Source organism: Anser cygnoides, chromosome 2 (assembly GCF_040182565.1).
Source record: "Anser cygnoides isolate HZ-2024a breed goose chromosome 2, Taihu_goose_T2T_genome, whole genome shotgun sequence".
Classification (NCBI taxonomy): Eukaryota; Metazoa; Chordata; class Aves; order Anseriformes; family Anatidae; genus Anser; species Anser cygnoides.
The window spans coordinates 55,253,488-55,277,580 of NC_089874.1; the positions used below are offsets into that span (position 1 = coordinate 55,253,488).

At 42.3% G+C, this 24,093-nt stretch overlaps 1 protein-coding gene across 12 annotated transcripts in view; it reads left to right on the forward strand.

The window, feature by feature from the left end:
• The window catches only part of TNS3 (tensin 3), a 258,576-nt gene that overhangs the window by 25,519 nt on the left and 208,964 nt on the right, over positions 1-24,093 (forward strand). For 3 of the 12 annotated variants that reach the window (XM_066992138.1, XM_066992140.1, XM_066992141.1), the window contains exon 1: positions 11,191-11,354. The exons of the other annotated variants lie outside the window; for them this stretch is intronic. The gene's annotated coding sequence lies outside the window, so the exon portion shown is untranslated. Of the gene's footprint in view, positions 1-11,190; positions 11,355-24,093 lie in introns of those variants that run through there. 12 annotated transcript variants of the gene reach the window in all.

Genomic DNA, 24,093 nt, shown 5'->3' on the forward strand with positions numbered 1-24,093 from the left:
AGCCCTTGTTCTCATGGGGGGCTTCAACTTACCAGATATCTGCTGGAAATAGACCACAGCAGAGAGGAAACAGTCTAGGAGGTTTCTAAAGTGTGTGAAAGATAACTTCCTGACAGCTAGTGTGTGAGCCTACGAGGGACTGTGCCCGCTGGACCTTTTGCTCTCAAATAGAGATGGATTTCTGCTTGATGTGAAGGTTGGAGTCTGTCTCGCACACGGTGATCACGAATTAATAAGAGTTTTTGATTCTTGGAAAAGTAAGGAGGGGGGTTAGCAGAACTGCCACCCTGGACTTCTGGAGGGCAGACGTTGGCCTGTTAAGGGGACTAGTTGGTGGAGTCCCTTGGGAGGCAGTCCTGAAGGGTAAAGGAGTCCAGGAAGGCTGGACAGTCTTCAAGAGGAAATCTGAAAGTCACAGGAGCAGGCCATCGCCACATGCTAAAAGACGAGCCAGTGTGGAAGAAGACCATCCTGTCTGAACAGAGAGCTGTGGCTAGAGCTCAGGAAAAAAAAGAGGGCTTATGACCTTTGAAAGAAGGGGTGGGCTGCTACAAAGATGTCGGGAGGCTGTGCAGGGAGAAAATTAGAAGGGCCAAAGCCCAGCTTGAGCTTAATCTGGCTAATGCTGTTAAAGACGATAAAAATATTTTTATAAATACATGAACAAGCAAAGGAGGACTAAGGAGAATCTCTATCCTTTATTGGATGTGGGGAGAACATAGTGACAAGAGATGAGAAAGAGGCTGAGGTACTTAATGCCTTCTTTGCCTCAGTCTTTAGCAGCAAGACCAGTTGTTCTCTGGGTATGCAGTCCCCTGAGCTGGTAGATAGGGACGGGGAGCAGAAACCAATGAGGAAATGGTTAGCGACCTACTACTCCATTTAGATGTATGCAAGTCTATGGAGCCAGACGGGATCCACCCAAGGGTTCTGAGGGAGCTGGCGGAAATGCTCACCAAGATGCTTTCCATCATTTATCAGCAGTCCTGGCTATCAGCGGAGGTCCCAGTCGGTTAACAGCTAGCAAATGTGACACCCATCTACAAGAAGGGCTGGAAGGAGGATCCAGGAAACTATAGGCCTGTCAGTCTGACCTTGGTGTGGGGGCAGCTCATGGAGCAGATTATCCTGCGTACCGTCGTCACACAGCACTTACTGAACAACCAGGTGATCAGGCCTAGTCAGCATGGGCTTATGAAAGGCAAGTCCTGCTTGAGAAAGTTGATCTCCTTGTACGACAGGGTGAGGTGCTCAGTGGATGAGGGAAAGGTTGTAGATGTGGTCTACCTATACTCAGAAAGGCTTTTGACACCGTTTCCCGCAGCCTTGTGCTGAAGAAACTGGCTGCTCAAGGCTTGGAGAGGTGTATGCTTTGTTGGACTAAAAACTGGCTGTGTAACTGGGCCCAAAGTATCACGGTGAATGGAGTTAAATCCATCTGGAGGCCGGACACAAGTGGTGACCCCAGGGCTTAGTTTTGGGGCCAGTTCTCTTCAAAATCCTTATCACTGATCTTGGTGAGAGGGTCAAGTGCACCCTCAGTAAGTTTGTAAACAACACCAAGTTAGGAGTGAGTGGTGATCTGCTCAAGAGTAGGAGGGCTCTACAGTGGGATCTGGATAGGCTGGACTGATGAGGCCAACTCTGTGAGGTTCAACAAATCTAAGTGCCAGGTCCTGCACCTGGGGCACAACAACCACATGCAACGCTACAGGCTGGGGGAAGAGTGGCTGGAAGGCTGCCTGGAGGAAAAGACCTGGTGGTATTGGTCGATAACTGAATATGCCAGCAGTGTGCTCGGGTGGCCAAGAAGGCCAACAGCATCCAGGCGTGGATCAGAAATAGTGTGGCCAGCAGGACTAGGGAAGTGATTGTCCCCCTGTACTCAGCTCTGGTGAGGCTGCACCTTGAATAGTGTGTTCAGTTTTGGGCCCATCACTACAAGAAGGAGTGTGTCCAAAGAAGGGCAATGAAGCTGGTGAAGAGCCTAGAACACAAGTCTTACAAGAAACTGCTGAGGGAGCTGGGGTTGTTAAGCTTGGAGAAGAGAAGGTTCAAGGGAGACCTTATCGCACTCTACAATTACCTTAAAGGAGGCTATATAGCAAGGTAGGAATCAGTCTCTTCTCCCAAGCACCAAGTGATAAAATGAGTAGCAATGGCCTCAAGTTGCACTAGAAGATATATTGGATATTAGGAGAAATTTCTTTACTGAAAGGGTTGTGAAGTATTGGAATAGGCTGCCCAGGGAAGTAGCTGAGTCACCGTCCCTGGAGGTCTTCAAGAAACATGTAAATTTAGAACATGGTAGTATGGTGTAGTGGTGGACTTTAGTACTAGGTTAAAGGTTGGACTAGATGATCTTAGTGGTCTTTTCCAACCTGAATTATTCTATGGTTCCATGTAGTATAAGAGTAGTTCTCTGTGTGTGGATGATGTTTAAATAGATGAGATGTCTGTACTGGCAAAGGAGCCTCTTCAGGATGGTGTAAACCAAATCAGTGAGAGGAAGCCATGTTAGCATAAGTGGATTAAAAGTGCTAGGTAGCACAAATTAGTGGTAGCACAAGCTCTGCCCAATAAGTTAAGGGCTTCCTCAATGGATCTAGAAACAGCTCATGCCAGTGCTTCCTGCCACTTACTATGAATAGTATCGCTGTCTCTGTTGTGTTACAGTGTCAAACTTACAGGTAGACAGAAGGCAACTTTTCAGAACCTTCTGCTGGGAATGCTGAATTGTAAGTTGTTTTGTTTTGACCCTCGCTGAGTACAACAATAGGACAATATGAGTACCAAAAACGCAGTTAAACTTTGAAAACATTCTTGATCCCTATGATAAAGATTTCTATGAAAGAATTTTTTGTCTTCTATCCTAAACTTTTCTTGGCAGGTACTATGCTGAGATTTGGTATTGCACAAGTAGGTATTTTGATCCCTTGTGTTTTCTAGTTGCTGCTATGCCAAAACTTTTCATCCTTCTCATTCTACTCCAGGAGTTTTTGTTTGTCTTGCAGAGTTGAGTGGAAGTCTTGGAAAGACACAAAGACTTGCTTGTGTCTCTTGTTCACACATAGTAATGCTGTTTCTCTGTTCATTCTGCTATAGCTATTGGAAGAGTTTTTTCTTAATTCATTGTGGCTTCATTTATGTAACTGCAACTCTCCTGAAGCCACTGGACAATGTATGCCCTTCCCAAAATTGAAATTGGCATCTCCCCCTCTCCCCATCTGATTAAAAGTGGGGAGGAAAGGGCTATTTTTATTATTTATAAACATTGGAGTGTGAAGTAAAGGGGAAAGGATGTAGGTGTTTCAAACAGGATTTGGTGCCTGCCTCCTGGAGGCAGACATCTGTCAACCCACAGGAAGATATTTTTACAGAAAAGTTGGTCTTGTTGGATCTCCCTTTCATAATGTATGTTTACTCTTTAGGAGCTCCTCTATGAATCATGCCATTGAATTAGAAAGCAGACATCAGAGAAGATGATTCTTCCCTGAGAAGAGTAATTACTAGCCCTACAATCTAAGTGAATGGTAGATGAGCTGTTCAAATCCTGAATGCATTTGTACAGCTGACATTTTAGTGGAAGCTAAGGCAACTTCCTTAAATTGGAAATAGTGTGTAGGCTTGTAAAAAGGAGCCAGACAATACTGGGGTCATTGGACAAAGATGTAGGCTCCTTAGGCCACTGCTATTGGTTTTATGTATTACAGAGACAGCATACTATGCTTAAGAAGGGATACTTATAAGGAAATGCCTGGTGAAATTAATTTCCTTTCAATCGTATTTAAAGAGTGTGGCTCTATCTACCCTTATCTAAAGAATCTTATTTTCAAAGTAATGTCTGAAAAGCTAAGGAAAAGCCAGTCCTCTGGCTATATATTCTTGAAATCAGTGGTAGCTAACCTGCAGTCCACAAAGGGTCTAAACGGGCATATAAACTTGTGGCTACTCATCTGCAAGGAATTCTATGGCTTCACTGACACTTGATAACTGATACTAGTGGACCATGACTGGAAGGTGAGCTGCATATGCGCACACTTGGAGAAAGCTTGCTTTCTTGCTTGATTCAAGGAAATCAACCCATCTCCACTAAAAATTAGTGTGTGTATAGAATCATAGAATCAAAGAATGTTTTTGGTTAGAAGGGACCTTAAAGATCATCTAGTTCCAACTCCCTTGTCATGGGCACAGATAAATCCTTCTAGATCAGGTTGCTCAAAGCCCCATCCAACCTGACCTTGAACACTTTCAGGGCTGAGGCATCCACAGCTTCTCTGGGCTACCTGTTCCAGTGTCTCACCACACTTATAGTAAAGAATTTCTTCCTTAATATCTAAACTAACTGAGATGTCTTGACTGGTTTTCTGCCTCCCCTGCCTAACTTCTTGCATGTCAGGATTGAGAGCTCTTGTGCCCAAGAAAAATGCCTTTATCACCCCGATCTCATTTGCTCCTTTATCTCTGAGGACAGTTTCCCAAGGGATCTCACACACTAGTGCCTTAAACAGCCAAAAATTTGCCTTTCTGAGACTTAGGGTCTTGGCTCTACTTTCTGCCCATCCTGTAACCCTCAAGATTGAGAATTCTACCAGGGCATGATCACTGCAGCCCATACTGCTTCCAGTCTTGACCTCTCTGATAAGTTCTTCTGCGCATTGGTGAGCAACAGGTCCAGTATTGTATCTCCTCTGGTGCTATTTATCACCTGTAGTTTCCTGGACTGCTTGCTGTTTGCTGTGCTGCTTTTCCAGCAGATGTCAGGGTGGCTGAAGTTACTTAGCAGGGTCAGGGCCTGGAATTATAATGCTTCCTGGAGTTGCAGAAAGAACTTTTCATCAAAATCCTCTCCTTGATTGGGTAGCCTGTAACAGGCACCAACCACAAAGTATCCTTTGTTGGCTTGGTCTCTAATTTTTACCCATAAGTTCTCAACCTGTCATTGCTGTTCTTCAAAGACAGCTCTGTTCAATCATGTTTTTTTTTGTTGTTGTTTTGTTTTGTTTTTGCATAGAGGGCAACTCCCCCACCTTTCCTTCCTTGACTGTCCCTTCTGTAACTGTTGATTGCAGCACTCCAATCATGTGATTCACCCTGCCATATTTCTGTGATAGCAATCAAATAGCAATCAAATCATAGTTTTCCAACTGGGCAGTGACTACCAGCTCCTTTTGTTTGTTACCCATGCTGTGTGCATTGGTATAGAGGCATTTTATGTGGGCCTTCAACCGCCTCACCTTTTTGACAGAATGTTTTTTGGGGTTGGGGGGCATTCCTCACTATTCCAGTAGGTGCACACTTCTATCCTGTTGCTCGTGAGTGTGCGAGTTTCATGGTTTAGGGCCCCACTTTCCAGGTTGATTAGTTTAAAGCATAATGTGCTAAGTGAGGCAATCTACCAGTGAAGATTTTCCTTCCTTTAGTAGATAGGTAGATCCCATCTCTCCCCACTAATCTGTATTTGTTGAAGTACCTTCCATGATCATAGAAGCCAAAGCTCTGTCATTGACACCAGTCACGTGTTAGTCTGCGTAATGCATCAACTTCTTCCCCCACCTCTGCTTCTAACTGGCAAAATAGAGGAGAAAACCACCTGGGCCCCCAGGACGCTGAAGTCCTGCTTGGTATTGCCCAGGCTATGCTGTACTATATATACATACATACATACATAATATATATATGTGTTGTTCACAGGCACACAACATGTACAGCAGATTCTGTCTCAGAGCTATTTTCTCAAAAACCAAAAACAAACAAAACAGCAAAATTGTTTGTCATGGGCAAGGCACAGAATCACTGGCTGTACCAGTCAGAAGACAGAGTACAGAAGGCTGTAGGACTCTGGTGCCAGAGGAAAGTGCTGTGAAGCACTGGCAAAGTCTCCAGAAGTTCTGTGGGGAAACTTCAGGGAGTTCAGTCTCTTGAACACAGGGAGCTGAGCACATACATGCACTGGGGGGGGGGGGGGGGCAAGCGTGTAATTGCTGGACTAAGTGGTTTAGAGTGGATAACCATGAAATATGTGGGTGATTCCCCCCAAAAAATCCCCTGTATGGTGTTCTGAGCTGGGTCCTATCTTGCTATGTGGAGGAGGGAGGTGGAGGAGGAGAAATATATCACTTTGAAGTTGCCATGGAAAAGGCAGTCATCAGTGCTAAGGGTATACAGAGTGATGCACTGAGGCTTGGTAAGGCCCGTTATGACCTCATGTTCTTGGTTCTCAGTTTTCTTGAATTTTCTGTAGCCACTTGCAGCAACTATATGCTCTGCACTACATTTCCAGACACATTGCACTGAGTATGTGATACATGGTATTTGATTCTTCATTGCCTTCCATCACAACATTTGAAGGATTGTGCAATTGATCCCTGTGGGTAGAACTTCTGTCCAAGTCCTACGAGAGGAACTGAGTTCTGAGAAGAGTAAAACGCAGCAACTGTATTATTTTTCATTTAATTCTCTTTCCTTCCAACTGTATCAACGCTTGGCTTACCTCACTCAATACCACCAGACTTGTGTTGAAAGCATCTTTTGGAGTCTGAGTTTCTTCTGGAATATAGTAATGGTAGCAACAAATGTTATACAAAATACCAGTTTTATAGTGCATCAGAGGCTTTTTTACAGCCTTCACAATTTCACTTTTAAACTTGCCAACTGTAGTGTTTCTCACTGTAGTTTCTTCTTAATGCTTTTTTTGCTGTTCTGAAAAAAAAAAAAGAGGAACAGTTCTAGGAAACTGGAGAATAGCAAAAAGTTTATCAGATAATGTTAAGTGCTAGGAAATATTTGTCATATCACAGGTCATTAAGTATTGGATGACATGAGTATTTGCATGTGTACTACTCATTGTACCACAATGTAAATGAGCCTACCTTAAAAACTGTGTAGTCCTAGCATGCCTGTACTATCCTGTAGTGGGCAATGTAGACATGCCCTTCTGCCTTGCAAGCAGATAACCTGCAAATATACATTTGTTTATTATGAAAATGTGATACATGAATAGAAGGAGAAAATGTTGTAGATACTGTGCAAGATACTTGTCCTTACCCATGTTTCATAAAGAATCAGAGCAGCAAATGATAATTAGAGTAAAGGTAAATTTTCCTCAGCACACTGCAGGTATGGACTGAATTATTCGTATGTTTTAGGGAGATTTTGTGTTTCTCTTTTGTTACTCATTTTGTCATTCATACCGACTGAATGTTTCAGAAGGTTGGTGTATACTGATATTTCATGTTGCTGCACCTGTAACACACCACTAGTGTGTTTGATGAGTCAGCAGATTTAACATGAGCTTTTTGACTATCACAGACATTGTGTTCCGTACAAGGAAGTCGATGTTGGAAAACAGATCATATGGATTGATTCCTAGAACATATAACAGGGGGTTAAATATGGCTAGTTGGGGTGGTGGCTTGAAAATATGTGAAATTGTGGCTTAGTGGTCACAGCTGTATGGGTATGTTTTACTGAAAATGAAAGAAAACAATAAAGCCTATTTATCACGGAACTCCACTTTTTCTTGTTGCAAATGAAAACATAAGCACTGTTAATTTGTGCTTTTTTTGAACTGATTGCTCATGGAAAAAATGTTAAGACCTGAAGTCCCGGCTAAGTTTGAAATTTTTTCTTATTATCTTTTGTTAAGATTAAGCTAGCATCTGAGTTAGTTTCCTAGTACTCTTCTCCAAAAGAGTGCAGTAGGTTCCAGAAATTGCCTGAGTTGCAGATGGATACAAAAATGCCCCTGGAAGAAAACTTGGTAAACTGCTTATGTGGGAGAATAATGCAAATTTTGCAGTACTGAGGTAATGCTTATCCTTTTTTATTTTTATTTTTTTTGTGTATTTGCATAGCAATCCACAAACCACAAATGTTCTGTTCTCCTGTTGGAACATATTGTTTTGCTTCATGTCAGATTTAAGAAAATCAGAGCTGATCAATTGAATAGTCTCTTGTACTACCATCTGGAGGGATTTTTGTCTTACTATTTCTATAAAATACTTTTCTTCCTGTATTTATTTTATAACTCATCCATTCTAAAATACTCTAGCTGAAAGGTAAAACTTTACTATATTTGTTATCACAGGAAGAGGCCTTAGAAAAGAAAGGTAAAATTGTACAGTAGCAAAGTAAGTGTTGCATGGAGAATAGTGAGCCTGTAGTACAGATTGGGGTTTAGTGGTTGTTCAAGCCAAAATGCAGAGCTGCTGGGGAGACATTTATGAAGTGCTGTAAATTCTTATGCTACTGTTGATGCTATTACAGAAGCTCCAAATAAACTATTCTTTTATAATCTCTGACACTGAAGTCAGATTACAAACTTGTATTAAGTGGTCTACTTTGAAAGAGCGTACCAAAGTTTAGGAGCCTTACTGAAGGGAAGGTTGGTATCTGTGAAGTAATCTTGGCACTAAACAGATATGCATCTGTATGCCTTATGAGTAGTTATAAACATAGCATATATCATCAATGTATATATTTTATGCACATGAAAAAATTCTGGTTTGGTCTGGAAATGAGATATTTAAACATAAGAGCAACAGGTAAATAGTGCTGAATACCTGGGTTTCTACATAGCATGGTCTCCAGGTTCTTGTTTGTTGACAAGTGTTCTGTGGTTAGTTTTGGCTCAGTAATGATCAAATAAGCAGTCTCACTGCATTCTGATTTAAAAGCTTTATTTGGGTAACTGAAACATTGATCAAATTTGGCTGCTTCTGTAGATGCATTAAGAATAAAACACCATTCTAAATCGGGAGCAAAAGACAGCGTGTAAAAGATATGAGTCATACAGATATTTTCTGTTACTCCATTCATTGGACTTTTAAAGTATTTGTGGTGTCATTAAAGTACAACACTAGCCTATTTGGATTAGGTTAGTTTAGCAACTCCCTTCACACAGCAGATGCCTTGATTCAGCACTGTGTATCTGAGATGAGTGTTTAACTTAGTTAGACTACACCTTTGTGCAGGTTCAGATACATTTAAAGCACTTTAAAACAAACACAGATTTTTCCTCTCCTTTTGTATTGTCCCCTATTCCTAATAAAGGGAGAAGGGGTGAAATTCAGAATATAGAAGTGATAATTATGGATTTAAACAAATGAGGAGATATTATTTGTCAAGGCTGTGTGTTATAAAATGTAAAGAACATACAGTTATGCGAAGCTAGTGCTGTGGCAGTAACCCTATGTAAACTTCCTGACAGTTTGACAGTGACTCTTCACATAGCCTTGCAGGTGGTATGCAAAAATAAATATATTTTTTTTGCTAGTGCCATTTATATGTAAAAACACATTCATCTAGAAGCAGATGTCTGCATATATATGAAGTATTGCCAAAGTTCAAGCATTTCAAAGTCATGTGTCAGAGTGCTAAATCACAGAATAGTATTTTTTTTTTTTAATATAATAACTTCTGCTTTCTATTCTTGGGGTTCAGGCCTTGAAAATTTTGCATGAAAGTTTGCAACTGATTGTAATTTTTTTTTTTTTAAGGACCAGTGAAATTTTCTGGTAATAACATGATCCATGTGATGGGGCTTCGAGAAAAAACACTGAAAAAACACAAAAACATTGTGAGGCTTTGGAGGTTTGTGTGTACTGCTGATTAAGTGATTGATCCTGTTACCAGGGTCTCTTGGCTTAATTTAGGGATATGTTAGGTATTATTTACATATGACACATAGAGTGGGATGATGCAGATGGCATTGTTTCAGCAGAAAGTTTAGGAGAAACTGTCTTTAAGAACAGTGAGATGCACAACTAAAAGATTTGTAGTATATGTTCTCTTTCTCTATTTGGTACAAAGGGATAGAAGAGGTTTAAAGAGTATAATAAAGTTTTTTTTTTTTTAAATATAGTCAAGCTTTCCTAGCAATACCATATGGTCTTTTCCAAATGGGACTGTAAGCATGTCTGGGAACTAGTTTGTTTTTGTTTGGCCAGTGTTTGTTACATTACTTTCTCAGAGATAGCAATATACTTGTATTTGAATGTCATTGCCTTCCATATGATTACCTGTTTGCCTGTTCCCATAATAAAAGGCATTGCAACAGACTAACATTTGAGCTTTAAAGCCTAGCTCTGGGCTTTCTAGGGGGGCTTCTTCCTCCTCAAAGCAAGGGATTTGCCAATGTTTATCACAGTATTACTGCCTAAACAGCCAGGAGGAAATGCCTAGTGCTAGAATGGGCTGTAAACCTTGCCTCTGTCAGCGTAAGGTATCCATTCCTGCTTAGGATTAATATCCATGAGTTTGTTTCTGGATTTTCAGCTGTTGAAAAGAAGCTACCAAAATGTCACGTCAATATGGCCACTGCTCATTTACACGGGGTCTGAGCCGTAAGAGAAATGTTCAAATACCTTCTTTCGTTTCTAATGATGTGCATGCACCCCTCAGGTGAGGCCCCAGCTACCAGCTGACAGCATGATCTGTGTTAGACATCTCAATCTTATTAATTCCACTTATATATTCACTTCAGTGAATATATATGTACTATGCAAGAAACCTGTATTTCCTGCCTACCATGCTCTTTGGCTGTTTTGTGTGGCATCTGGGATCATGCAGATGGTAGCAGCTGTGATCCATCAGGTAGAAGACGGTGCTGGTTTGTGGATCCTGCAGAAACTGCAGGTGTGGAGCTGCCCTTTCCTAAAGTACCTCAAGGAAGAGGTAGTTCTTGGTGTATAAACATTTTATGTGCCAGTACTGCGTGTACATAGGGAACCTGTGGCATTAGGCAGTAGCAGAGATGGGACTTGGGGGATCCTCCTGGAACCCCAGTTGCTGAGGATGGTGAAGACCCCTCAAAACCTGTGTGCTTTTTGCCTCGTCACTGTAGTGGCTCTGCACGTGGCTGCCCACGGCTCTAAGTTCACTCCTCTCCTGCGGCAGCCATGGCTGACCGGCCAGGAGACAGATAAGCGCTCGCGTCCTCAGGACTGCAACTCTTAGGCCTTGCACTACAGCTCAAAACTTTAAAGGCACAGGCAGGGTAAGCGAAGTCCTGCAGGGCCGGCCCGTCCCGGGGCCCCGAGGGTGTCTCGCCAAAGACCAGGGCCGAGGCAGCTCGGTATCGGCGGAGCCCAGCGGAGCGGGGCCCGGCCCGATAGGCACTGCCCCGCGCCCCCCGCCCCCAAGCCGAGAGCGGTGCTACGCGTCTCTTCCCCGCCTCCTCCCCAGCCTTAATCGAGGCGCTGGAGGTTCCTCTCCGGCGGGAGGGACCGTAGGAAATAAAAACAAGTGTGTGCGGCACGGCGCTGGGGGAGGGGGGAGGTTAGTTCTCCCGTCCTCCAGCTGAGCCGCTCCGCTACCGGCCGAGGGGGTCCCCGCAGCGCCGGGGCGGCGAGGTAAAGAACTTGGGCGGCCGTCGGGAGCGCGCCCGGCGCTGTGGCGGCGCGGGGCTTTGTTCCCGGCGGGGCGGGCGAGGGAGCCCGCTGCTGCGCGGGGCTCTTCGGCGGCGGGGTCCGAGGAGAGGCGGCGGCGGGGCCGGCCGTCACCGGCCGAGGGGAGCCGCGGCCCCGGGGCCGCGTTGGGGTGGGGAGGGGGCTGTCCGCGGCCGTGCGCCGCTGGGCTGGGGCGGCTGCCGCCCCTCAAGGGCCTGCCTGCCCGCCCCCCGCGGTGTGGAGCGGGGCGGGGGGGGGGGGTGTTGGGCTGGGGCAGGTGTGAGGGCTCGGGATCCCCGTCCCTCGGTGAGAGGGTTCAAGGGTTCGCGTTACGGCGGGAGCAAAGGTGGCGGGGAGCTGCTGCGGGCAGGGCAGGGCGGGATGGCGGCAGCGGGCCGGGAGGCGTGCTGTCCCCGGGCGGCCTCCGAGCGAGAAGTCGGGGAGGTGCTGCCGGGGTTGTTTAACCAGCGCCAGGGTCTCTCAGTGCCCAGAAGCGTAGCGCCAAGGCGTGTGTCTCTCTCCTGAAAAGTTACTTAAACCTACAGGCTTGTAAGCGGATGGGGGGAGTTGGGGGAAGGGAGCGCTGCTCCTGGTTTTTAATGAGGACCACCGCGGAAACGACTGGAACATCTGTACGGCAGCGTTCAGTTTCTCGGGGTGTTTCCCGGGTTGTAGTCAGCTGCGAAACCGTGTTGATACAGTCGTAAACCCACCGTAGCACATCGTTTTGTTGTCTGCGGTGAATGGAGTAGCTTGTTGTCTTTGGTACTAATGCAGATGTCTCTTGATGGCCAACCTCTCTCCATTTGCAGTGGTTTGCCATCGCTGTCTTGAACTGTCAGCTGTCTTACAGAAGGAAAAAGTCAAATTGTCTAGTTATTTACAGGCGCTTTCTTTACATAAAAACCCAAAGGATCTGGGTTAGGGATCCTTGTGTTTCTTCTGCCAACTTATGCCGTAAACAGCTTTTGGCATTTGTTCGGATGGTTTATACTCCGGAGTCATAATCTCTGAAGTTGGCATGGTCTTGTTCTGAGTGGTAAGGAATTGTGCCTCAACAAATTTTTTCATTTCCAAACCTAGGATTAGCAGTTCATTGTCACGTTTTGCGTAATGTTTTTTTTTTTTTATGCTGTTTATGTGCTAGGTGGTATATTACTTTTCTGCATTGAGGAGTGTCTGGTAGTAGTCTTTACGTTTGTAATCACAATGTTTACCTTTTACTAGGTATGAAATGGTGGTGAGAGTCACAGGTGTAGAAGACTGTGTCTACGTGAAGGAGACTTTGGGTCTATTATTTGATGTTTGATAGGAAACTTCTGGATACTGCTCAGTGCCATGAGTGATTACAGATGTCTTAAGCTGGCTAACTTTTAAAAGAAGCTGCCACAGTAAATTGGTTAAATGTATTCAATAGAAGGTTAAATGGGACCTTTTCTTAAACTTATGAGATTCTTGATGACTTTGAAATTGTAAAATGGAAACTCTGAAGTATTGCAAATAGTGGGTTTTTCATCTTAAATAGCCAAAAGTGTTTGTTTGTTGTAATTAAGCTGGTTACTTCTAATAACTAATGTTTATTGGAAGGCTTAATCAGTTATTGTTGGAAATACACGCGCTAATAACTTAGCGTTACATTGCCAGGAGTATTCCATGGATTAAATGAAAACATTCAATTTCTTAATGTATGTGTTTGTGCCACAAGGAACTACTATTTAGAGTGGGCAATGGCCACAAATGGTTTAATCGGTGTTCCTTGCAATTTCTGACTTAATCCCGTGTACCTCTCTGCAGCTCACGCTTTGTTTTACTGAACAACTGTAATATTTTGGGGGTATTGTTGGTGTAGGCATTACCTTCTCTGGCCTGCTCTTGTTTCCTGGTCATGCATAAAATACATCTGGACACAGAAAAATTTCCCTGTTTTGGGTTCTTTTGCTGGTTGTGCTGCTTTGCAGGATGACTATGAGTATATCCCTTAGATGTATTAAGAGAAGATCTGTCTCTTTGACTACATGTTCTATGGTTGGAAGAAGGTGTAGTATCACTGAGATTCTGAATAGTGCAGAAGACTGGAATAATACAGAAATTTCTTTCTGACAAGCTGAGGAAGAGTTTCATATCTCTTCTGTGTCACCTTTATTTTTTGGAAATGGCCAAACTGACAGAATGAAGTAGTATTGTGTTGTGTATCAGTGAGACTTATTTGAGTAAAACACTATTTAGTATAATTACTTGCATAGCTCCTAAACATACTTTAAAAAAGAAAAAGAGATGGAAACCAGCAAGCATTGCTAAAATTAGTGAGCAGGTGTAACGAAGGGGAAAAACAAATGTGGTGAAACATTTGCAATAGAAGGAAATTAATCTAGAAGTCACTAAACATACTACAGGAAGTATAATGGTTGGTTAGGCATTTAATTTTAGGGCCTACTGTTCTGTTTTTTTCCTAGTGAGGCTGCAAGTTAAATGATCAAGCTGTTGTTACTCATTCACATACTGAACAAATCCTGATTCTCTACTGTGTACCTGCTGAGAACGTACAATTCTTCCCATAGCAATGAGTGCTGAATGTGTCTTATGCATCAGCTTGGCAAAACTTTTCAGAAACTTACAGCATTATTTTTCTGGGGGAGAGGGAGGGAGGGAGGAAGCTCCTGAAACAGCTTGCACACTGCTGTTTTTCACTGTATTGTGTTGTGAAAAATGCTGTGTTTATTCTGCAAATGTTTCCTGTAAGTACAACTTTGGCTGTACTTTCTGCTGATCAAGTGCAACCTAAAATATTGCATGGCTAGCGTAATTGCTTTTTCTTATGCTGAGTCATTGAGTGAAGTTGGTAAGGTCACTCTGGAGTGTTTGTCCAGATGTTAAGTAAGGTACTCATTTACCTCATGTTGATGGTTTAAGAATTAAAATGAGTTGCTTGAGTAAAATAGTACCATGGAGCGAATCCTGTTGTTTCCCACAAAGATGGATCGATGGACCAAGCCTGACTGGCATCAAAGGAGGGAAGCCTAGAAAAGAAACTTTGCAGGTCAGTCTGCCCGTGGTTTCTGGGCCTCCCATACAGGAAGCTCAAATGCAGGGCTGATGCATCTAGAATTTACCAAATCCAAAGGAGTGTCTTTGTACATCAGCTACACCTGAGCTATTCCTGAAGAACTCTCTTGGAAAATCTCTCTTGATGGAGACTGTGAAAGAAGATGTGTGTGTAACAGGAATGACAGGGGACAAGGAGCTAGTGATTCTGACTTTTTTTTTGTTCGTTTCTCCTGGCCTCTGTACCTTTGTGGCTGGAAGGCAAGAAGTGAGCAGGTGACTGAACCTCCTCCCTAAAAATCAATTTGGGCTTGGGAATTGGTTAATTGTTTCTTAGACCACAGGCCTACATGAGGACAGGGATTTGTGTGTAAGTGTTCACAGGTGTTTGGCAGCAAATTATTTTACTGAGGGGCAGAGGATAAGGTTGGGGGAAGCAAGCATCCTGGAAATGTCACAGCTATTAAAGTTTTAGCAGGCTAGTGTTCCCAAAGTGAGGCCTGCCATAAGTTCATGAGTGAAAACAGTTTCAGAAAAACAGCCTGGAAGATAGTATTTCACACCTGGGGATAGAGCAGTCTGCTCCTTGCAACATCCATAGCACTCTGACAGGGCTGTACTTCATTGTATTAATTTCAGCTTTTAAAGTTAATCCTTTGGTACAATGTCAGGAATGGCAGAATAAAGAGAAATGGCTGCATTTGATAGATTAAAAAACAAGAAAGTCGAGTTAAGTTTAAAGTGTCTTTATGGAAGTGTGGGAGAGTCTGTGGTGATAATGATAATGCACTTTATCCATGTAAGCCCACATCTGTTTTTTTTTCTTACTTGAATTGATAATCTGTTGTATTCATGTATTTTATTGTGCAACTGTGCTTTTAAAGTTGTTTTCTTGCACTGGTTAAAAACATAACTGGACTTGCATACTCAGGCCTTGGTAAGTTTGGGGGTGGGTGGGTTATGGTTGTCACGCGCTTGATATATGAAGGCAGATTTTCCATAGCCTGCGGCATATATTGAAGTGATCTGACACTGATACAAAATTAACATTGTCTTGCTTCACAGGGCCTGGGTGTTCACCCTTTTTCCTTCCCTCCCTTCCTTGCACATGCAAGGTTAATTACCCTGAGGGTACAGGCCTGTGTGATACCAGAATTAAAATAATGAATTGCTGGAGGCATAAGGTGACAGATTGATTTGCAGTAATCTAATGGGCAGGTGTGTTGATGCAGCCTGCTTCCAGTGGAATTTGAGGAAATTAAGCAGCCAGGGAAAGAAAAGATGCTGTTGTCTTCGTAGTTCCTTAAGCTATGTGGACACTCTTCACTCCTCCAGCTTTGGGTATAACAGAAAGAGGTTGTTTAATCCATTTGGGGATGTATTTATTTGTGATTTTTGTAGAATGAAAAAGAGTGGTGTTGTTTGGAGGGCGGTCTGTTAGGTTTATGTATTCTGGATGTGCTTCTAGAGCTGTGTTTTTTTTTTTTTTAAATCTGTTATTCTTGGATTGATTTACTGAAAGACAAAGGTGGGGGTGATATTTTCTAAGCCTTAACCACAGAAACAAACAAACAAAAGTAGAATTGAGGGCATCTGGGTTTTCCTCTCAGTTTACTGGAAGCTGTATGCTTGTGGATAGTGAAAAAGTGTGTGATGATGACTTTAACCTACATGCATATGGTTTTATTTTCAATTAAAATACTGTTCTTTATTTTCCCTTGAGGTAATTTTAGTTGGGTAAGCTGGAATACTGCAATGTAAGTGAATGTGTAGTTCTTTCTTCTGTTGAAAAAACCTTAGAGCACATATAAAACTTTCAATGTACCATGCATCCTTTTGCCTACCATTTCGCAGACTCTCTATTTTGTAAAATACATTCCCACTGATCAATAGAAGAAGTGTATTTAAAGCAGTCTTTTTGGTTGAAGTAAAATGGGTTGACTTTCTTCTTCCATAGAAAGTCTTTTTCTGCAGCTGCTACTAGTAAAATTAATTTGGGAAGTTAAGAATAAAATTAAAAATGATAAAGAAAAAATTGTACTAGTGTGTAATTTGTTGAGGGCTGACTGTTTATGCATAATATTATCTTGGTGAATATGAGGACCTCTGCAGAAGTCTTTTCTCTGGCAGTGTTCCTTTGCACCAATTTAAAAAATAAAACCCATTGCCCTTTCTCTAAGCAAGCACCTCAAACTTTTTTTTTTGCTAGGCTTCCTCATGTCCAAATTAGGACACTTGTGTCTAAGTAACTGGATTTATTCTGCTGAATACATTTTTAATTTTTTTCTAACCCCTCAGTTCTCTGTTTCTGTTCTGGTGATTCAGGAGGTGGGTGCTGCTGAAAATGGCCCAGGGGACATTTCCATGTGGTTTGCCACCTTTTTACTGGAGGGGATGAGGAGGGCCTAGACAGCTGTGTGGCACCTTCTGTGCCTGCTGCTCAAGTAGCATCAGGTTGCTGTTGCTTCTGCTCCTTGGAGATGTGACTGCCTCCTCCTATTGTCCACTGGCTAGCTTAAGTCCTAAAATTGTGGGCCAACTATTCCCCACAAGGCAGCAGCTTGATTTGTAGTGGCCAGTGAATATGACTTGCTGCTATCAGGCAGAAAATTTGGTATCTGTGGGGGGGGGGGGGGGGGTGTGTGGAACTGAAGGCATCTCACTGGGAAGGAGAGGGGGGAAAAAAGTTGATTTTAAGATCTGAGACTAGGCCCTTTAGTAAATGAGTATACGCTGAGCCAGGAAGATACCATAGCACTGTGGGATGCCCATCTTGGCACGTGGATCAAAGGAGAGTAGGAGCTTGAACCTGAGTCTTCCACAATCAGGAGAGTGTCCTGACTTAAAGGTCCTATGTTTTTTTGTGTCTATGCTGTGTGTGCTGGTTCTCCCTTTGCCAGTTAGGTAGTTCAATGTGAAGTGGAAGAGCTGCACCAGGAGAGAGTGACAGAAGCAGGTTTTCTGGTCTGGCATAGCTCAAGCATTCCTGGTTGTTTGATACCAAGATTAGTCCACTAGATGTTTCTTCTGGAGGTGGGATTGCTTTTTAACGCCCAGTTGTAATGGGTTTCCTTTTTTTATGAGTGTTTTGATCTGTACCACATTGTGGGCATCCTTTTTTTCTGTCCTTCCTGGGGCTAGTAAAGAGGAAGACACAATCTATGTTCACAGCCTTATGTGAGTTTTCTCCAAATTGCAAAGGAAATATGCATGGAAACACAACTTCTGTGCACACAAGCTTTTGTATTTGTTTAGCTTTAATGGTTAATAGATGATAGTAGCTTGTTACAGGATGCAGCCAATGTCCTGAAAATACTCCAAGAGCGAAGAATATCTCTGGGGGGTATTGTGTGCTTGTACACCTGGGAACATGTGATTTCCTGAACATGTGTTTCAGGTTTTGTTTACCTTGTATATCTGGGCCTTCCTATAGTGTTTGCAATCCAAATGTAATTTTTTTTGGACTGTTGACGTTGTATTTTTGCCAGGGTATGGGTAATTTGCTTTCTATTATTTTTAAAATATATATCAAGAAACTTCAGCTGCCTGGATTTTGGTAATGCTGTTCCCATTGGGTTTGATGAAGGAGTTATTTGATTTTAATTTATAAACATGCAGCCTGTTGCTATGGTCAAGAAATGAGAGCCTGGAACCTGGCAAGTTCTATGGTTAAAGTAATTGTTGTTGATTTTGATATTTAACCGATTTGTATTTTTAAAACGAACACAACCAGAAAACTCCTAAAATACTTAGGAACACAAGGTGTCTCACCATTTAAAAATAAAACTTTCCTGAGGTGTGTTAGTTCTCTTGCAGCCATTCACTTATTCTTGCAGCTGTCAGCAACTTTAAACCTTCAGAGTTTCTTTTTTTTAGTTGATGTGGATTTGATTTGGGAGGTCAAAAAATCAAGTACAATTAATGTTTTCTTTATTTTTTTTCCTGCAGCTTCTGGGATATCTGGCATTTCCAGTGAGTTTAAACAGATTTAAGCATATAAGACAAAACTCTGTGAGGAGGATGTAGGTTTTAAGTAGTGGTCTGTATTCTAGCTAATATGTGTTTAGATTAATAGATTTCAGCCATAACACAGATTGTTATTAATTTATTTGTTAAAATTCATCTATGCTTTCTTCTGTCTGGATCAAGTACTGTGTTTTTGAGCTCTAAGTTTATAAGTATCTAAAAATTTGCTGCTCTGGCTTGGCTGCTCTTGCTCTTTGGCTATGGTTTGTGGAAAGGAAGATTGTATTTTTTTTAAATGTGAGCAATACACTTCTGTATATAGAAATGCATCTCCCATCCATGAGTAAAACATGACATGTAAATATTGTCAAGTTTATGCACTTCATTTATATGTTATGACTGTGGAAAGAAGCGACCGACTTAATAAAATTCTGAAGTAGTTTTCAAAAAGTTCTGTGTTTTGTGCTTTATGAAATCTTGCAGGTGTTCTGTTTCAGCAGATGCTCAGCAATGGCCTTGCTGCAGCTTGAATCCAGCTGTTCTGCGTTATTTGGAGAGTGTGTCGTGTTCTGTAGTATTTTTATGGGTAGCAGTATTCCTTTACTATGTTATTTCTTTGCCGTATGTACTGTAGTTACTTAAAATATTTTGGAGTCATCCTGCTGCTCCATTGTCTGTGAGCTGTGTAACATATGTATGTGTATAGGTTTGAATCTTATGTGAAGGTCCGTCTGTCTGTATTGAATTTCACATGCTTTTTCAAGATGCTTGATAATGGAAAGGGGGGAATATTTTTCATGTAAGCTTCCAGCTAGATTTTCTTCCATGGAGTTCAGACCTTGAAGCTTAAAAATTGTTTAAAAACAAAACAAAAAAAAACTTTGCTGTTACTCTTCTGCTGCCTCATGGGGAACAGTTTGTGATGATTTTTTTTTCAGTAAGCAGAGGAGTTTTTCCAAACAGTGGCTTTCCTTTAGAACAATGCTCTTGTCTTTAGAGTTGAAGTGCACCATGGGACTTACGGTCTCTTTGGAGAAATCAGTCTCTGCAGGAATGCCAGAAACCAGCTAGAACTCCATCCCCCATGAAGAGCAAGAGTCGCATGCAAAAACTTTGTCTTTAGCTTTGAGTGTTCTTTTTGCAGATACCTTTCTCTGCTGTGCAAAGGTACTTTGATGAAAATGATTTTTTAAAAATACTGTTTTTATCTTTTATTTCTATACAACTGTAACACTTTGACTGTTTCCTGTGGTTATGCATTCTGTTGCTCCCAGCTTTACTTTGAAATGCACATGTTCATTCTGTCCTGAGGAGATAATAGCCCTTCTTTTTGTACATTAGGGGAATAAAGATTGTCAATGAGCTCATCTTTCCTGAAGGGTAGAGAGAGGGTAGTTCATGAGGCACCCCGGCTCTGATTGTGGTCTGCAGGACACAGTGCTACTGTGGTGGTTTTACCTTGCTAGGCAGCTGAACGCCACCACAGTTGCTCTCTTACTCCCCCTCCTCAGAAGAGGAAACAGGGAATCATTAAGGTTGAAAAAGACCTCCAAGATTATCTGGTCCAACCATCGCCCTGCTACCTATGTCACCCACTAAACCATGTCCCTAAGCACTACATCCAACTTTTCCTTAAACACCCCCAGGGCCGGTGACGCCACTACCTCCCTGGGCAACCCATTCCAATGCCTGACTACTCTTTCTGAGAAGAAGTGTCTCCTGATTTCCAACCGTTTCCAACCTGAACCTCCCCTGGTGCAACTTGAGGCCATTCCCTCTAGTCCTATCACTGGTTATCTGTGAGAAGAGGCCGACCCCCAGCTCCCCACACCTTCCTTTCAGGTAGTTGTAGAGAGCAATAAGGTCTCCCCTGAGCCTCCTATTCCCCAGACTAAACAACCCCAGTTCCCTCAGCCGCTCCTCACAGGACTTGTATTCCAGGCCCTTCACCAGCCTCTTAGCCCTTCTCTGGACACGTTCCTGAGCCTTGATGTCCTTCTTGTAGTGAGGAGCCCAAAGCTGAACACAGTACTGGAGGTGTGGCCTCACCAGAGCAGAGTACAGGGGGACATTCACCTCCCTGGCCCTGCTGGCTACACTACTCCTGATACAAGCCAGGATGCCGTTGGCCCTCTTGGCCACCTGGGCACACTGCCAGCTCATGTTCAGGTAAGCATTCACCAATGTCCCCAGATCCTTTTCCCCTGCACAGCTTTCCAGCCACTCTGCCCCAAGCCTGTAGTGCTGCATGGAGTTGTTGTGACCAAAGTGCAGGACCCGCCACTTAGCCATGTTGAACCTCATCCCATTGGCCTTTGAAGAAGAAGAAAAAATTCACAGGTTAAGATAAGGATAATTTAATTAAAGGAAAAATAATTAAGGGGAAATTAAATAATTTGACTAAAGGGAAAAGAGGAGGGGGAAAAAAAAAACAAACACAAAACATCAAGCAAAGGCCATGTGGAAGCACAGGGAGAGGAAAGAACTTATTCTCTACCAGTGAGTGGTGCTTGACCATGTCCTTGTAGCAAGGCCTCAATATGCATAGCCATTGTTTGGGAGGACAGACATTTTCATGAGAGCCCACTCCTCCCCTCTCCTTCCCTTTTTCCACCTTCCTCTTTTGCTGGATGTGACATCATATGGTATCCATTTGGTTAGTTTAGGTCAGCTGCCCTGGTGGTGTCCCCTCCCCACCTCTTACGCACCCCCCAGCCTGGTGGCTCTTGGGAGGAGGTTGGAGGGAGTCCTGTGTCCGTATCGCTCAGGAATAGACAAAAACACTGGTGTGACACCAGTGTTGTTCTAGCTACGCGTGCAGAGCACAGCACTGTATGGGCTGCTGCAGGGAAAGTTAACTCCGTCCGAGCCAGACCCAGTTCACCAAGAAATAAAACTTGGGAACTAACTGGGGAAGGGTGGCTGCATTCAGCTGTGACATCTGGAATCTGCAAGTACAGAACAGTAGTTCTGAGCAAAACAAGGACGGAAATGTTGATTCATGGCCTAGTTTAAGATACAATTCCTGACTACTTTCATAATATCGTGGTTAAAGAAAGATGCTGCCAGAAGTAGCTGGTAAGTAATCAGAAGCATCTTTGAGAACTGTTTTTTTTTAATGGATTTTGCTTATTTGGGAAGGGGAAAACATCTTGTCATCCCTTGTTCGATGAATTAGCACTGTGTAATCACCCAGTTGAGCTGGTTAGTACCTTATGCCTGTGCTTTTAGTGAAACTTTGTGTTCCCTGCAGATGTGAGATTTTATAAAAATATTATTCTGCTCAACAGAGATAATGGTTAAACTGAGCTGGTATGAAATGTGAGTAATGTCTTTTCTTCAGTTTAACATATTTTGATAGAAGAATGTGATGAGTAATGTTTGGAGCACAGACTGAAATTCAAGCAAAGGAGACTGCTGTTATATATTCTCCTTGTCAGTGACTCATTCAGATATGGTCGTCAGTAACATAGCTTGAAATTTAAAATTATATGCAATGAGAGTTTGATACTCAGTCTCTCTGGGATTCACTTTCTGTCTTTTTGGAGGCAATAATAGTACCTACCTTTTGGAGGGCAACTTCAGGTTCTCAGCTGTAATCTGCACGGAGATACCCATTATTACTTAACCAAGTGGAATTACGCATCTTGTGCTTAAAGCAGGGCTGTAGATCTTGCTGGTACAAGAGAAAAAAGAAGGGGAAGGACTTTGCCTGTGGCAGGTCCCAGTGAAGCGTGCTGCTTCTGTCAGCTTCTCTGTTCTGCCTGGGTAGGCTGGGCAGTTCTGTTAACAGGGGTAAGCAAGCTTTAAAGTGGCAGAAATTGAGATTCCTTTCAAACTTTTGGAAGAACTGGAATGTCTTATCTCTAGAGTCAGGCCCTTGCCAGTGAGAAACTGGTTTCTCTTTATGAACTCTGAAGCCTGATAGTACTTCTGAATCGTGTTTCTATGCTTTCAGCTTCCATTCTGACAACTGTGAATTTCATTAATTTCCTGGACATCCTTGAACAACTTCTTTCTTTGAGTCTTTCAAGGTAATGGATGCGTCTCTTGCAGTTTGCTTGTAGAGAAAACATTGCCCGTACTAACATTTTTGGTTTGTGTGCTTTGGCTTACCCTTGTGGGTACTGTTACATTTGTTTGAAGTTGTTCCCTAGTGAATAAATGCTCTGAAGACTTGTAGAGCCAAGGAGTGAGAAACTTTTCAAAAAAAGTAGGACTTTTCAAGCGGTCAGAATTTTTCCCTTGGTTGTACTTGAAAGTGGTGAAGGAGATGAAGCATATGACAGCTCCCAGAAAGATGGTGAACTTGCTTCATTGATTTCTTAATGACACAGAATTTGGCACCAGTTTTGTTTGTTTACCATGGTGATGGAATTTTCTATACATACTAATAGATTTGGGAGTTTCCAGTTCAAATATAAGTCTAGTTGAATTACTGTATTCCGAATTTCTTGAATTCTCATGCGCTTTCTGAAAGGAAGTGTAATCATATGCTTACATGATGCTTCATTGCAAATTCAGTGTGATATGGCTGTTATGTGAAATACTTCTAGTGTAACTGGATCAATTATTTGAGAAAGAAATCTAATGATTGGGAAAATTGTGGATTTATCCAGCTGAGGTCATTAGAACATAAACTGAGGTTTTAACAACTTTAGATGTATTGTCTAGAGGCACAGACAATTTCCTAGATGTCACAGTTTTTGATGAGCTGCGTTCAGCAAGAGAGATGGTATTCGGGAGAGAGATGGTTGGTGGGAAAGCAAAAGCAAAATGAAAATACTCCTGCTTAAAATGGTATGAAAAGACCTAGAGAAGAAAGGAAAGAGCACTACTGGGGTAGTATTTTCAACCTGCGTGGGTCTTTGAATGTAGAGTTCCTGCAAAGCACAACAGTTGAGATCACTCTGGCACCACAGAATCTACATGTGGTATTATACCTCTGTGTTGATGGAGATTAAGAGTTGGCAGGAGGAATAACATATTTAGCCCTAACTGTTTTGTCCTTCAAAAATACAGAGAACATTTTTGATTATTTTGGCATTTTATTGCTTACTTGCTAGGTACTGAGATTTAACTTTTAGGGTGATGTATATGAAATGAATAAACTACGTGTGTGTGTGAATGACAGGGGAAATGTATGCGTACAGACATGAAGTCTGACTTCAGCAAGATACTCTTAAGTATAATATGTTAATTGGCTATGAGGTGTATATCAGATGGAGAAGTATTTCAATATGTTTTTTGTATTCCTGTTCGTTATTTGTATTTGAATACCCATGCTGTAGCAACAAGATAATGGATTTATCAAAAATAGTTGTATATGAATTTCATTCCTAACAAAATGATCAAAACTTTCTAATGGAGAAGGAGAGAAATATATAAGCTCGAGGGGTGGGAAGAGGGAAGCTTTTCATATATTAATTCTGGTATTCATATACACAGCAGTGCTTCCAAAAATGTGGTATGATTTTAGTAACAAGTCCTCTGAATACATCTTCATTTATTGCTAACTTTGTTTTATAAGTGCAGTGAAACTGGATTACTGTTGCCATTTCAAGCCTGTTCATGCACAGATATATTAATCTTCCTTTCTGTCTGTTACATTATACGTTACTGTGGTATCTGGACAGTTTACTTCTGAAAGTTACCTAGCTTCATGTCATTCCCATCTTGCAAAGTTTAGTATCTC